The sequence below is a fragment of the Vicugna pacos genome, chromosome 8, assembly GCF_048564905.1.
Source record: "Vicugna pacos chromosome 8, VicPac4, whole genome shotgun sequence".
NCBI lineage: Eukaryota > Metazoa > Chordata > Mammalia > Artiodactyla > Camelidae > Vicugna > Vicugna pacos.
In genome coordinates this window covers 47,129,519-47,146,335 of record NC_132994.1, presented here as the reverse complement: position 1 = coordinate 47,146,335, position 16,817 = coordinate 47,129,519, and positions in this window count along the sequence as shown.

Here is a 16,817-nt window from a genome sequence, read left to right as displayed (position 1 = left end):
TTGACTAGGGACACAGCATTATCCAGTCTCAGCCTCTCATCTCAATAGTTTAAATTTATGTTTGGTCATTGGTAACATGGTGTAAAGAGCTGACTGAATGATCTTCAAGGATATGTGTGTCTATCTTCTGTCAGGGCCACCCCTTGAGATGCCTTCAGCGTGAATGATGGAGGGGATAGCAGAGGCTGGTGAAGGCTGGCCAAACTCAAGGACAGCATGAGCCTAACTACCTTCCCCAGAAAGCCACAGACTTATATGGCACCAAATATATGAGTCCAGGAATATTATCTATTAAGTGCCTAGCCCAATGTCAGGAAAACTCTAGGTGTTAAATAATTGACAACAATTACTATTATCCACTAGGGAAGAAGGCAGAGTATAACTCAGAGAGTTGACATAAAGAAATGGGCTAGCAACTGTAGTTTGAATTTCCATAGAGTAGTCCCCTTGTCCATGTTCACAGACACACACACACCCAGACACATGAGACCATAGCCATGTGATTTAACAATATCACACATATGGACATGTTACAAGGTATTTTACCTATATTATTTCACCTTGGGATCAAGCTGGGACCTGGTGAGATTATTCTAAATTTCCTACTAAAAAACTTGTTCAAAAGAGTCATGTAACTTTTCTAAGGAAATTTTTATGATTTAATATGTGTGACACAAAATAAATATAAAAGGATGCTTTTCCCCCCTTCAGATTTGTTATATATGTGTGAATAATGAAGAAAATACTGACAGATGGGTACTTCGTAACACCTTTTTAGAGTAATTTTGAACGTCTACAGTGGAAATGTTCAAAAAAGAACATTGGTCACTGCAGAATAAGTTACATGAATGAATTATGGAGAAAAGTTTTATTTTTTGTGTATGGTGAGCATTCTAGACTGAGGTCATTTTTTCTGAAGTATCTGAAATCACACATATGTCCCCAAACCCTGAGGACTGATTTCCTTCTAAAGACAACCATCTCTTCTACATGAATTCATAGTCCCTTTCAGTAAAACTACTTTGATCCTATATCAGTCAAACTAAAACTTGGCCTTGTTATGCTATGAGAGTTGCTTTAAGTGCTTTGCAAAACTTGTCTATATTGACTGTCAATAAATAATGTCTCTGCCCTACTTGATTCCGTAAAATTGGGGAGGTAGGGTATGAAATAACAACACCCAACCACCTTTCTAAGTGCTTTACATATAACTTATTTAATCCTCACAACACACCTATAAGAACAAGTACTATTATTAACCCCATTTTACAGATGAAAAACTGAGGGACAGAGAGGTTAAATAATCTGCCCAAATTTACCTAGTAGAAGGAGCTAGTTTAGAGATCCAGCCATTCTGGCTCCATCTGCTTCCAACACCAGGGTGATAAATGTAGAAATCTGGGTTTATTGTCACAGAGAAGAGGTTATTAAGGCTGAGATTGGACAGATGGCATGGGACTGAAGAATAAACAGAAAATTCAAAAGTCAGTTCTTAGGAAAATATAACAAAACCTGGATACTGGCAACTTAAAAACATGAACTAAGGAAAGCGAGGAAGCCAGTGTTTCTTCTTGTTGGGCAATGGGAAGATTAACAGGGTTACTGATTGACAAGGGGTGCAAATGTCTTATGAGGAAGGGAAAAAATGACCCTGGCTTGATCCTCCAGTATGTTTTGAGAACATTCTATTCTTTTCATTAGAAGAAATTCAATTTATTAGGTGAACAGAAGAAGAGAGGGGAAAGGAGAATGTTTCAAAGACTAAGGTTAAAGTCATCACAGCTTGACAGAACCTTAAAAATCAAAGAGTGTGCCAGAATAGCAGGTTTTTGAGACTTACTCCGAGAAACAATTTTATTTTAAACACATGTGCTTTCTTAATGATATTGCTAGCTTGGTGGCTGTGCTGCCCGCCTTCAGCAGGAAGTGCTGATTTGTTTAATTCTATTAAGCCCATAAGGAAGGTAAATCTGTCTCCCGAACTTAAAAGGCCTTAGCTCCAAAGTAAGTTTGACATTGGCCAATAATCACCCTGACATTCCTGTGGCTTTGGCTGCTCTCGAAGCTGCTGAGTGGCACCAAGAGAAGAGTGAGAAAGCCTAGTTAGAGCAACAGGCCGTCCTTTCAGTCCTGAGCGGGGATAACATCCTCAAAACAGCACACGGATGCTGCACTTTGTGCTCCACCATGTTGAGCGCCTTTGGGGTGAGGGTTAGAGGGTTCTCAAAGCCAATAGCGGCAGAGGGGATGATGTGCTTCCTAAGGCAGGTCTAAGTCAAAGGAGTTAAGTGTGAAAATGGCCTTTGAAGAAACATGCTTTACAGGAGTGAACTCTATAAACTGGGCAAACCCAAAGAGTAGGTATTATATATTGGTCACCATTTTATCTCCAAAATACCATAGGTCGTGGCCCTTAGTAAATTCTCCCTAAACAGGTGGCGCCACTAGAAGCTTGCTTTTGTGAAGAGTGGTAATCCCAGTTTGCAGAGGAGAGTCTCAGTTCACCTTTTGTTGATCCTAGGGTCCTGGTCAGTTGCATATGTCCAGGTATTTAAATTTTTCCCCAAGGATTATTATTATTAAGCTGTATAAAAATAAGTCAGAATAGGTCTGGTAGACCTCTGTTTTGTTTCCAGCTTCTATCATTTTCTTACTGGCAGTAAGTATGAGACACATATGCACTGAAAGATGACCAGCCATAGCCTCTCTCTCCTTCCTTTTAATTTTTTTTTTATCCTTTCCAGATACAAGGAGAATGTGCAGTGCAAGAGCTAATTCATTTTGTCCTAGTGGTGGTGGGAGAAAAATCAGATGTTGCTCCCTGCCAGCCACTTGGTGTAATAGCTAGTTGTGTTACAGTATATGTGGGCTGTAGGAGTCACAAAGTTACCAGTATCCTAGACATATATCTCACTGATGCCTAGAAATAGACATTGAGCAGTCTAGTCTTAAAATGTATGGCAAGTAGTTTGAATGTTCTTCCTACAGTGATGTCATCTACCAGTTGTAGATCTATAGCTATTTATCTTATTATTTGAATTTTGTAATTAATCCTTCTGTCATCAATGACCTCAAAAATGAAAGTGCATGTTTAATTTTAAAAATATGTACTAAGTTTTCCATTCATCACAAAGGCCATAGTGATATCACTGACTAGAGGACAAACAAAATCTGCTATGAAGCCAGCAGCATCAACCAATGATTGTTACTTTGGGGAGACCATGCCCAAAAGGAAAATATTACACATGCAGCCACAAAAAGTGTGTCTACATATCACTCTTTGAAGCATGAGTTTTCATTTAGATCAACTGACTCCTGTTTAAGATAATCTTGCTCATTTTCAATTCCAAGATTTTGTGTGTGCATGAAGCTGGAAGTGACAGCAAAAAATGCTGTGGCTACATTTGTAGCAGAACTTCTCAAGTTTGAAGGATGTCAGTTTTGTATCGGTAGATGCTTCAAGTTAGAAATAAGTTAATTCCAATAACAGCTCTTTTTTCTCCCATATGGTTGCTGGAATCAACGTAAAGCTTTTGGAATGTGTTTTCTCAAAGGTGAAACATCTGATATTGTTGTGAATGTTGAAAGTACAACACTGAAGTTGTAGGATTTGTTTTTGTGGTGATAGTATGAGTAGAGAATTTTGTGAAGCACATCACCATGGTAACAATAATGCTCTCAATAAATTAAGAAATCTAAGGAAGAGAAATATATTTAGAATTACTTGTGGTATACACATAATTCATAATTTATCCAAGCAAGCCATAATATTCTACCAATTAGAATACAGGCTACCGTTGTAAAATCTACAAGTATTTTTACACGTACACAATTGGAGTGACTAAACATTTGTAATAAAACTAACATTGAGTAAAATAATCTTCAGCATGGGAGTATATTCTTTCTCTCTTTGCAGACTGCTTCTCATCAGTAAGATTTCAGGAATATTTGAGTCTTTGAATAACTACTTTATAAATCATCCTTAATGTCCTAAAATGATATTGATGTTTTTGTAAATTATTTCTCTAAATTTTGGTTATATTTTGTTCAAAGTTAGCTGGAATTTTTTAAGAAAAGTATTCAACAAATGGTGTGGCAAGAAAAGCAACTTCAGGTTGAAGCATTTACCAAACTGAAATTGCTAAAGACATATCTTGCAAACAGGAAGACATTTATCTCTACAAAAGCAATGGAGAGATGGATAAATCAAAGACTGAGATCACAGACAGTGTATAAAATTTAGTTTTGAAATTGCATAACAGCTTTGGAACATCTGACTTGTGGGAAGAATTAGTTGATAAATCTATTTGTAACTGAATACATTTATGTAATCTTGTATTAGAATAAAAGAAAATTGAGAAAGCCTACAATTTTGCAGCATTAAAATTTGGTAAACTTTCAAGAAAATCATAAACAGAGATAACTTATTTGACAAATGTCTTATAAAATTATTTGTTGAAAGAAGCCACTTTATTGAAAATATTTGGGCTGAAATATTTACCCATTTCAGTGTAAAATAAATTGACATTGAGAATATATTTCATCTAGCAGAATTTATTTGGAGATTACCAGCTCCCTCAGTACATTTAGAAAGAATATTTTCTTACCTCTTTTACAAATAGTTAATTAAGCTGTCAATGATTCAAGTTTTTTTAATACAGAATTTTTTTTACTGAAGTATAGTTAATCTACAATGTTGTATTAGTTTCTGGTTACAGTATATTGATTCAGTTATACATATATATTCTTTTTCAGATTCTTTCTCATTATAGGTTGTTACAAGATATTGAATGTAGTTCCCTGTGCTATACAGTAGTTCCTTGTTGTTTATCTATTTTATATATATAGTTTGTATCCGCTAATCCCACACCCCTAATTTATCCCTCCCCTCCCTTTTCCTTTTGGTAACCATAGGTTTGTTTTCTATGTCTCTAAGTCTTTTTCTGGTTTGTAAATAAATTAATATTGCTGACAATTTAATGGAAAAAATCAAAATGGTAAGTCCATATCTTAAAAAACACATTCTTCTGGTTTTAGACATGGAGTTAGAGAGATTCAGCTAAGAAACTGATTAAAATATGTGAATATTTGCCAAGAGTATTTTTTCTAATAGTTTATATAATCAATATAATCTTTTCAGTTTCTTTAATATACACAAGTATAGATTAGTTTTATCTTAAAAAAACTTCGATTTTGAAATTAATTTTTGAGTAAAATTGTTTTGTAGGTCTATGAATATAATACAACAAAATTTTAGACAATAAATAATATTTTTGAATAATAAATACACTTTCCAAAATTACATAAACAATTGTTTTTAGTGCTTCCTTTCACTTTCAAGTGTCTCCCATAAATTTTATGACCATCCTTCTTTTGGGTATCCAAATCAGCTTCTGAAGGCTGAGTGAAACTGTAACTTTTCTTCTTAGAGATGTTGGTACTTAATGTAAACCTACCACTCATATTAAGCTCTATTTAAGGGAGTATTGTAACTACTGATGAATTTCTAAAGCTCCCAGGAAGAAGAGGTAATCATGTTAAGTTTTAACCGATGAGAAATTCACTGGCCTCAACTTTGTAATAGAGGCATAGTCATCATACAAAATAAGACAGCTGTATGGTTGGATAAAATTTATGAGGTGGTATTTCTTCACTTCCTGTTCAGTTTTTTTTTTTTTTTGAAGTTCAGGTCACCAGTGCCCCATCTGCTGCTTTTCTATGACTGCAGCATAGTTGTGAGTGGCAGTGAAATTATGATGCTTTTGGGCAGTGCTATAGTAGTGAGCACGATGGTAGTGAATCAAAGTCTGAGATTTTGTTCTTACTGTATCAGATTACAAATCACATCATAGAATTGAAAGACTATTTAATCCTCAGTGGGCTTGTGGGATTCCTAGAAGAAAACAATCGTTTCATTAGCACAGCTGTTTGCATTAATTGAGATAATATTTTGATCCTCATTTCATGTTTTAAAGTAAGGAGGGAGGCAAATTTATTTTATACAGTTAAGAGAAGCACAGGCTTTGAAACCTGCATTTAGGACTTAAAAGAGACAAACAGCCCTTCCTTGGGCCTGGTAGGACAAAGTAGGACATTTACTAGGTTATCTCTCACCTCCGCTTGCCATGTTTTCTCACTAAACCCAATCCCCCTTTAAAATCACAGTGACAATGCCATCTCCAAACCTATCACTGGATTTTGGAAGATAGTTACCCACCACTTTATTTCCAGCTTTACTACCGAGTAGTCCGATGTATTAGCTGACAAAATTCCACTCCAAGTGTAAGTACATCATGACTGCACTGTGTCAAGGGCCAAAGATACAGATATGTCCCAGAGCCTCAGTTTTTCCCAGACTTGACTCATACTGGGGCCATGAATGAGACAGATCCCTATCATGACCTATGAAAGAAGAATATTGGAAGTAGATATATTTTTACTTACTTGACAATATCCATGAGCACTCTTCTTTGATTTTCTTTTCTCATGTTGCTAATCAAAACAATATAAAACAATACATTGCAGCAATTGTACATGTTACTACCCTGGAATAAAAATCTGTCAGTGATGGCTTCTGGGATTATAAATTAAAATAATACTGACAGCGATAAATAATAGTAATAATAATGATAATTGTAACACTGACATATACCAGGCACCATGCTCAGTATTTTACATATCATTTAATTTTCACAAAGCTACTAAGTGAGAGAATAGAGAATTGAATTAAGCTGCCTGGATCCAAAGGTCATATTCATAACCATAGGCTATATTATAGCCTTGTATTACATCAGGTTTCCTTTCCTGGAAGAAACTTTACTTCAATATGGTGAACTCTCATTTTAATATTTTAATTAGTTTTACTAGCACTTTATCATTGTTTTTCCATTGTACATAAGTGATAGTGATGTAACTTTTTGATATTCTGCTTATTTTGTATTTGTGCCCATAATGTGATCATTTGTTTTCTTTTTTATTCTCTTTGTCAGATTTTATTGATGTTTTACTACTTTCACAAAATGACTAGGAAGTTCTCCATATTTTCTATGTCCTAGGACAAATAAAAAGGCATTTAATTTTTAAAAGATTGAAAAATTAAGTGTGAAACTCTTTGAACTTGGAATTTTTCTTGGAGTTACTGAGTACACAGTGCAAAGTGCCTTGTTACACTTTTTGAGTGTCTTCCATATTCATCCAGTCTATGTATTTATAGACAAGAGTTTGGGGAGCCTGCTACATCAGGTTATAGCTGCGCTGGGGTTTAGATGAATATAGTGACTAAGACAAAGCCCTGAGAATTAAGAAACTTACTGTAAATTCACTTTTTATTATGTCCCCCATTTTTTGATTTCTAAAATCATTTGCAATGTTTTGAATTTCTAGATTAGAATTTAAACACAATTTTTCTCATTTTAGTTTGTTTTATTTTACTTTTAAGAATCAGTTATCAGACTCATAATTAGATTAATTCCCAATTTTTCTTTCTTTTTTTCTACTTTCTCAGTAATTGACTGAGGTTTCTATTTGTTTTCTCTGAAAACAGATTTTTAAAGTTTTTAAACTTTTTGTCTGAATGCTTAATTTCTTCTTTTCAAATGATAAAATCCCATGCGCCTACACCATTATTTCTGAATATAATTTTGGTTTCGTCCTATGTATCTTGATAGTAGTCTCTTTATTTTTATTGAAATTAGATTACATTTACATGTTTTCCTTTTATTGTCCAATTGTAGGAAAACCATTTAAGTACATATCAAGAGAATAGAATATTTCTGTTTATGACTTTGTTTTTAAATTTTGATATGTTTACAGAATGATTGTGTCATCTAAAAGCTTCAAATATTTAGAATTTGTTGAATTTTCAGTATGTTTCATGACTGCATATTAAGTGTGATATGTTTGTTTGTAGAAGTCAATGTTTTATACTTCTTAATCTGTTAGCATTATGTTAATCAAATCCTTCATGTCATTATTTTTAATCACATTTCACCCAAACTTGTAGATAACAATATCAATTTTATAGCAATACTGATGTTTTTGGCAAATTTATTCTCGCATGTATCACCACTTGTTTCCATTGTGAACTTTCTTTTTTCAGAATAATATGTCCCTTTAGCTTCTTTTGCCATTAATTTTACTTTGTTGGATTTTAAGATAACCATATCTGATTTTCATTTATATTGCCTACTAAGCCATTGTTATCAAATGTTCAAACTGTCATCTTTTTGTACCATTTTGGTTTCCATATATCTCTTGTAGGCAGAATATAGTCATTTTTTTAAACACGTTGCCTTGTCCTTTATTGAAGGAGGTTAAATAACTTATATTCATTGTTATTGGTGAGGTTTGTTTTTCTGCCATCTTAATAGAGTACTTTCTTTTTGTTTTGTAAACGATTTTTCCATTTTCCGGTGGTCTTTTTATGATGTGATTGATATTTTCTTTGTTTTCATCTTTCAGTAAAATTCTCTGAGTGTTTATCTTCAAAGTCTTTCAAATCAACTCAAACAAATGTTTCTTTAAAAAAAAATCAAAGCATGAAAGAAAATATGTGACTTTTGTTTTTATAAGATTTGAAATTTGGGGTTTTCTTACCCTCTTACACCCATCCACCCATCCATGAATTTTTATAAATCTAATCAAGAACTACATATTTCCACAAATATTGTGAAATGTTAATGTTTAAAAATTATTTTTGGCTTTTGAACTTAAGATTTTAATTATAATTATAGTAATTATCCTGTTTTATTTACTTTACTTAAGTGATTGCATTATTTACTGCATTTTTTTAATGTTATGAGTATTTTGCTCTTTAATGTAACTAGACTATATTCTTAAGAAATTTTTCCAGAAATATTTATGGGTGGTTCATTTTCTTTGTTCTTATATATTTGAGGATATTTTTCCTGTAGCTTCCACATATTGAATGTGTATTAAATTGTTTAAATATAAGTTCCATAAAATCATTCCATTTAATTCTGATATTTAGCGTTACGGGGAATTTTGAAATCAGCTCAATATATGTCGGTTGTAGATGACCTATTTTTTAATCTGTTTAGATGCTTTAAATTATTTCATCTTAAAATTTTGAATATCTTGTCATATTGGCAGAGGTAGGGGAGGGCAAGGCATGCCTGGGATGAAAACCAGTTCTCTTTTCAATTTAAAACATTTCTTTGATTATATGTTTAATCATTTTTCAATTTTATTTGCTTCTATACTTTCTTAAATTCAAAGTGTTGATCCTGAATTAACTATACTCTGTCATTTTGTCTTTTTACATGTTCTCATTATTTTCATGTAATTCTTGAATTGGGGAAGATTTTCTCTAATTGGCTTCAATGTTGTTGATTCAATTTTCTGCTTCCAAAATTCTGTTTCTTACTACTTTCAGTTAACTTTGTGTTTCTATTATTAAGCTGATACTTTGATTACATTTTTACCCTTAACATTTTTTTTCATTTTGATTTCATTTGATTACTTCTTTACATATTTTCATTAGTGCTCTTCTTTCTTCATAGAAATGCTATTTTATTAAAAACCCAAAGCAGATAGCTTATGGTTTTTTTCTTTCATTTCTTTAGGTAAATTAAGAATATGGTTTCTCTAAGAGTCCTCAGTGTAATAATTAGCATCTGGTTCTGTGAACATAGGGAAGAGAATTTAGAAATACAAGCAGTTTTTGACTGTGCATCATAATTAAGTGGAGAGCTTTTAAAAATTATTTTCTATGCCCTTCCCCATTAACCTCCTGATGCAGTGGGTCTATAGTTGGATCCAACCATATTTTGTGTTTGTTATCTTTTGCGTATTTTTGATTGTTTCTATAGCTCCACAGAAGACACTTAGGTAGGTAGGTTTGAAAACCACTGAACTAAAGAATATTAAGCTCCTCGTAGAAGAGATGCCCTTGGAAAACTATATCCTCCCATTTCTATCTTGTATGTAACCCTTCTAAAAAAGGTATTATGCACGTTAGATTTTAGGTTGAAATATACTTAAACCCACTCATTTTCTTTGGAACTAATGACATAGGTTCTTTAATTCTGAGGAAATAAATTAGCTGCCACCTCTCACTAAATTTGACAACCACTTTTCTCTCCATATTAGCACTTCTTGTGCTTCTGAGACATCGCAGGAATACAACAGCTACCTTTCATTGAACGTTTAATCTTCATACACATTCTCTCATTTAATCATCCTAACAACTCGAAGGAAAAATGTAGCATTGCCTCCATTCTGAAGATGAGTTAAGAGGGGTCTAGAAAGGTTAAGTAATATATTCAAGTTCATACAACTGGTGAAGTGAGAATAAGCAGAAAGATCATTGAACTTCCCAATCTGTCGTCTTAGCCACTGCGCCTTATGGTTACATGATGCTCTGAAGGAAAAATAAAACATGTCACTACATCTCTCAAGGTTTCCTTTTCCTTCACTGTAGCAAGAACACAGTCTACTGGGCCTCTGGCAGTGTGGGAAGAATGTACTTTATGGAAAGAAGTCAATGTTCAGTATTGAAGCAAAGGAAGGAATGAACGCCTAACTATGTAGATGCATATGGGCTTCAAGAAAGAAATCAATTTTCAAGAGCAAATGGTTATTAAAGTGTAACCAGCCTCAAAAGATTTTAGAGAGGAAAGTCATTATATGTGAATAGATTATGCTTTTTATCTCTCATGCAAATATTTGGCACTTGGAATGAGGCCAAGTGTAACATCTGTAAACAGTTTGATACTGTCCATTGTACTTTCAATCAACTGTACCATTTAAAAGTTTGTCCTGGTTGTTGCTCATCTTCATCTTTGAGAAAGATTTTTCTTCAGATGCATAAAACTAGTAAGAGGTCAGGTCATGTTGAAAAATTTCCCTCATGAGGCAAATGTTTTGCATACCCAGTGAAACTTATATATCAGTAATTAAGGGATTTAAATTATTGACAAAGTAGAATAAAGATAAAAAAATTACTAAAGCAACTATTCTAAAGTTTAATCATTATCTGACATACATTTCAAAAATTTTCTCCTAGTAGAAATAAAAGCAAGAATAAACAAATGGGACCTAATGAAACTTACAAGCTTCTGCACAGCAAAGGAAACCAGAAGTAAAACAAGAAGAAAACCTACAGAATGGGAGAAAATTTTTGCAAGTGAAACCGACAAAGGCTTGATCTCCAGAATATATAAGCAGCTCATACGACTTAATAAGAAAAAAATAAACAACCCAATCCAAAAATGGGCAGAAGACGTAAACAAGCAATTCTCCAGAGAAGACATACAAATGATCAAAAAGCACATGAAAAAATGCTCAATATCACTAATTATCAGAGAAATGCAAATCAAAACTACAATGAGGTATCACCTCACACCAGTCAGAATGGCCGTCATTCAAAAATCCAAAAATGACAAATTCTGGAGAGGCTGTGGAGAAAGGGGAACCCTCCTACACTGCTCTCGTGGGAATGCAGTTTGGTGCAGCCACTATGGAAAACAGTGTGGAGATTCCTCAGAAGACTAGGAATAGACTTACCATATGACCCAGGAATCCCACTCCTGGGCTTGTATCCAGAAGGAAATCTACTTCAGGATGACACCTGCACCCCAGTGTTCATAGCAGCACTGTTTACAATAGCCAAAACATGGAAACAGCCTAAATGTCCATTAACAGGTGACTGGATAAAGAAGAGGTGGTATATTTATACAATGGAATACTACTCAGCTATAAAAACTGACAACATAATGCCATTTGCAGCAACATGGATGCTCCTGGAGAATGTCATTCTAAGTGAAGTAAGCCAGAAAGAGAAAGAAAAATACCGTATGAGATCACTCATATGTGGAATCTAAAAAACAAAAACAAAAACAAACAAACAAACAAACAAACAAACAAAAACAACACGTAAATACAGGACAGAAATAGACTCACAGACAGAGAATACAGACTTGTGGTTGCCAGGGGGGTGGAGGGTGGGAAGGGATAGACTGGAATTTCAAAATTGTAGAATAGATAAACAAGATTACACTGTATAGCACAGGGAAATATACACAAAATGTTATGATAACTCACAGAGAAAAAAATGTGACAATGAGTGTGTATATGTCCATGAATGACTGAAAAATTGTGCTGAACACTGGAATTTGACACAACATTGTAAAATGATTATAAATCAATAAAAAATGTTAAAAAAATAAAATTTAATCAACCATGTTTGACATCATGTGATAATTTAGAAATTAGTATCTGAATTTTAAGATATTTCTATTCAATTAAAAACATTCAGATGTATAATCAAATTCTTCTATAAGAAGAGAAGACAAAATTAACTTGAGATGATTTAAGCCGTAATGGTGTACCAACTCATATCTCTTGTAAATGAAATAAAGCCAGCTAAACCTCTGATATTATATGCATTTTTGTTAACCTTTTACCTATTTTTCCCAATATCTAGTCAAAATAATTATAGTCCCAAAATTTTATAATATTATGAATTTATTTTGACATGCTCTGGTTGATTTTATTTTCCCTGTTATGCGCAGGATGACAGTACCTCCCAGAAGTTTAAGCAGAACATGGTGAAGTCAGAAGTTATATAAGTCCTGCAAATATGAGTGCATGGAGTCTTTGAGTGTGATTTCCAGAAGAGAGTAAAGGGACATGGGTATGGATATTTTGAGAGAACTGGTTCTGATGAACTCACAGGTTTGGAGGTGCTCTGATCACTTTGGACATCTTCACTTAACAGCTGAGGAAGAGAAAGGAACAAGCTAAGTAAAATCAAACAGCATGATAGAGACAGAGGGAGATTTTGATGTAACCAAGTTTCTAATGTCCATTTCCACATTCAGGTAGAGATCATCTTCTCTGACAGATTTCCAGAGCAGAGTTCAGTTCATTCATAGTCAAAGAGCTGTTTTCTCACACAGTGTGCTTTGAGAGGAAATCCCACTTATCCTTAAACATCTCCACGATAAACCCTTCCTCTGGACCATGAAATCACTACTCTGGGGTTAATGCCTTAAAGGCTACTGCTAAAGTGAAGATATGCTGGGTGTCCTTATATTATTTTCATCATACCTCAAAATACTTCTCCAGGTTAACTGGCTATTACCCTAGAAATTCACCATAGGACTAAATTTATAAGAGATCAACTAAGCAATAAACCAATGGTAAATGATGAGAGTTCAAGTCTCAATTACACCATTAGTTGTGCAAATTGTGAAATTTTCTTGTTCTCTCTAAATGAAAATAATAATTACATCCAAAGGTATTACAAGTATTAAACAAGGTAAAGGAATTTCCAGGCATATGATAATTCACTGCAGTTATTATTCTTTTGGGATTCAAGAAGTTATCTTAACCTAAAACTGCTATAGACCTATCTAGGCTTCAAGACTTCTCAATGTCCATTGTTAGGGATTAATTATTTTGAATTAAGCATTTTCTTCTCTAGTGATCAACATGTTTTAAAAGCATATTCTCCTGATGACTTAATACATTAAGTTCCAATAAATCACAACCTATGTATAAATGTACCTACTTAAAATATTTCCAAGATTAAAACCTGAGCCACAATAGCATGCGCTCTGGAGCCCATGAGGAGTCAGTATCTATACACAGGAGACAGAGTGGAGAAAAGGATAGGAAAGTTGAAGAGCATGGATTGTTGTGCAAGAGGGCATCTCTACATATTTGCCAACAGAAGTTTGACTCTGATGGGATAGAGGGAAGGACAGAAGAAACAAAGTATTGAAAACAGTTCTCCAAAAATGGTTGAATAAGGGTTCAAACAAATCACTCACTCAAAGGAAATGGAGATATTTTCAGATTCTTGGAGTGTTACAGCTATTTTCATCTTCAAGTCATCCCTAAGAAGTACATCCCTAAGCTCTCTTTGTCACAGAAAACAGCAAAAAATCTATGATGGCTGAGCGTTATGAGAACTGTCTTTAAATATGTGACTTCTTCTTTGTGAATGCCCACCATGCTCAATCTACGTCCCCAGAGGAAAGTTGAGAATCAGTGTGTTCATGTTACATGAGGCATTTACAGTCATTTCATCAAAACATTTCTTGAGACTCTTCTGTGTGAGGGTGGGAAGGCAGTAGGTGTGGTGGTTAAGCCCATAGGCAGTTAGACTGCCTGGGTTCAAATCCCCACCTCACCTCTTATCCTTGTGATCATGAACGTGTTAATGAGTCCTTGCATGACTCAGTTTACTCATCAATAAAACAGGAATAATGACTGCATGAATGACTTCATAGAATTTCTGTGAGTATTAAATAAAAGTATTACCTACAAGCCTGTGATATTCAGGATTTGTCTTCATTATTATGTTTTCTACATGTGAGGCACTGCGCCAACTGCAGGAGATACTAGAAGGAGTAAGATGTAAAGCCTTAATCAATTCAAGTCTATCGCAGGTTCAAGCTTAAGTTTAAGCTGTGCCTACCAGTGGGATTTAGATCTGACTGATCAATTGGTGTGATGATTCCAAAAGTCCATTTGCAGGAATAACTCAGAAGCTTTTCATATCAAAGCTTTAGAAAATCACAGGGGAGAAGATTTTCTGAGTGCAATGTTGTATCTGTCATTTGCACTAATCTTAGTACACAGCTGCCATGGGAGTCAGATTTGTCCTGTGAATGGAGATGAGGTTGGGCAATAAATTAAAAACCTAGGAAAACACTGGGTTGGGGATGGGTGGTATGGGTTACAAAAGCAGCAACAGAGAACACCACAAAAACGGGAGAGACAAAATCTCTCCCGTTGCTCTACAGACTACCACACAGCGCAGGGTAGCCCCAGCTGCTGCCAGTCCCAGTGAACCAGGTGGATGATGGCAAGGTTCCACTGTGAGACAAGCATACCTAGCAGAAGCGGCAGGTTCTACACGACATTTAGTGGATGGTGGTTCTGAACTATTGATGGGTACTTGTGAGACATTTCTTGGTATAATCTGAAATACAAGGGATTGAAGGAGGCATTTTCTAAGGAGTTGGGTTCCTTTGTGAGCCAGTGTGAGGTGTGTGCCAGTGGAATATGGATCCTGCTTTAAATGGAACCCCATTTGAATCCACAGACTGGTATGAATGGTCTGGGGCAACTCAGTTTATTTTAAGGAGGACTGTAGTTACTAGAGTGGTTTCAAGATGGAATATAGCATTAATGACACTTCGGTCAAGAAAAGCCTGAAGAGCCACTTAGTGGAGATGTATTAGATAGAAAATGATTTAAAGTGTAGAAATACATGACCTCTTAAGATCATTTATAACTATGAAATTATTGGGCTCCCTAAAATTATTTAGAACTTTAGAGACAAAGTCTTTCTATTTCCAGATTGCCTGCTTCTTTTGTAGGCATTCTGATGAGTGCATTATCAATTTTTTCCTACAGTTTGCCTGCATTACAATAATGGTCCATTAGGATATGAGATGCTCTGTGATAGGGTCCAGGTCTCATTCACCTTTATATCCTCAGCAGTGAAGACAATGCCTGAAGCTTGGGAATGCAGATTTGAACAAAAGTGTCTCAGTGCTTTGATTTTTTTTTCCCTTCTAAATCCTTGTGTTAATGGTTTTGCTAGTTTACTGTTTAGCAATGCTCCATGTTATTAGGCTAAGAAAATATTTTTTGACAGAAAGTAAAATATAGATACTAAATAAGTAGACATATATTACTTGATAGTTAATAAATAAATAGAAACCTTGCCACATATACTGGTTTTTACATTTTTAAAATATTGAAATACAGTCGTTTTACAGTGTTGTGTTAATTTCTAGTGTCTGTGAGTCTGTCTCTGTTTTGTAAATACATTTCTGTTCTTTCTTTTTAATATTCCACATATAAATGATATCATAAGGTATTTTTCTTTGTCTTTTTGGCTTACTTCACTTAGTATGATGATCTCCAAGTCCATCTATGTTGCTGCAAATGGCATTATTTTATTCTTTTTTATGGCTGAGTAGTATTCTGTTGTGTATATATACCACATTTTTCTTATCCAGTCATCTCTTGATAGATATTTAGGTTGTTTCCATGTCTTGGCTATTGTAAATATTTCTGCTGTGAACACTAAGGTACATGTATCTTTTCAAATTAGAGTTTTCTATATGCCCAGAAGTGGCACTGCTGGATCATATGGTAAGTCTACTTTTAGGTTTTTTTACAGAATCTCCATACTATTTTTCCATAATGGCTATGCCAAAATACGTTCCCACCAATAGTGTAGGAGGGTTTGCTTTTCTCCACACCCTCTCCAGCATTTATTGTTTGTGGAAGTGACTTATAAATGTCAGATTGCATGAGTACTTGAGCTACAGTAAAATACATATATATTTTTAATGTATTATATGTACATAAAAATAAATATATATGTGGCATTGCCACATATACTGTTAACCGACACTTGTACATTACTTTGCACACATGGGACAAACATATTTATACCTAAATATATATTAATGTAGCTCAAGTACTTATGCAATCTGACATTTGTGAGTCACTTCCATTTGGTATTCTGATGGTTAAAGTAATTTATTACATAAATTGCTCTCTTTCTTTCCTTATCTATAGCTCCTCTATGGCATGGTATAGTGGACAGAGTCTTCGGGATTTTTTGGAGGAAGAAAGGGGAAAAGCATTTTAATATTGATCAAAGTTTTAAGCTAAAAGCATTAAGTTCTGATAATAAAATTTCTGGCACCATCTGAAGGGGTTGCGATTTCTGACCCTGAGACTGGAAGATCTGGATCCCTATGCCTCCTCGGCCCCCAGCACAGACGAAATGACTTGGAAGAAGGCACTTGACTTTCCTAGGCTTC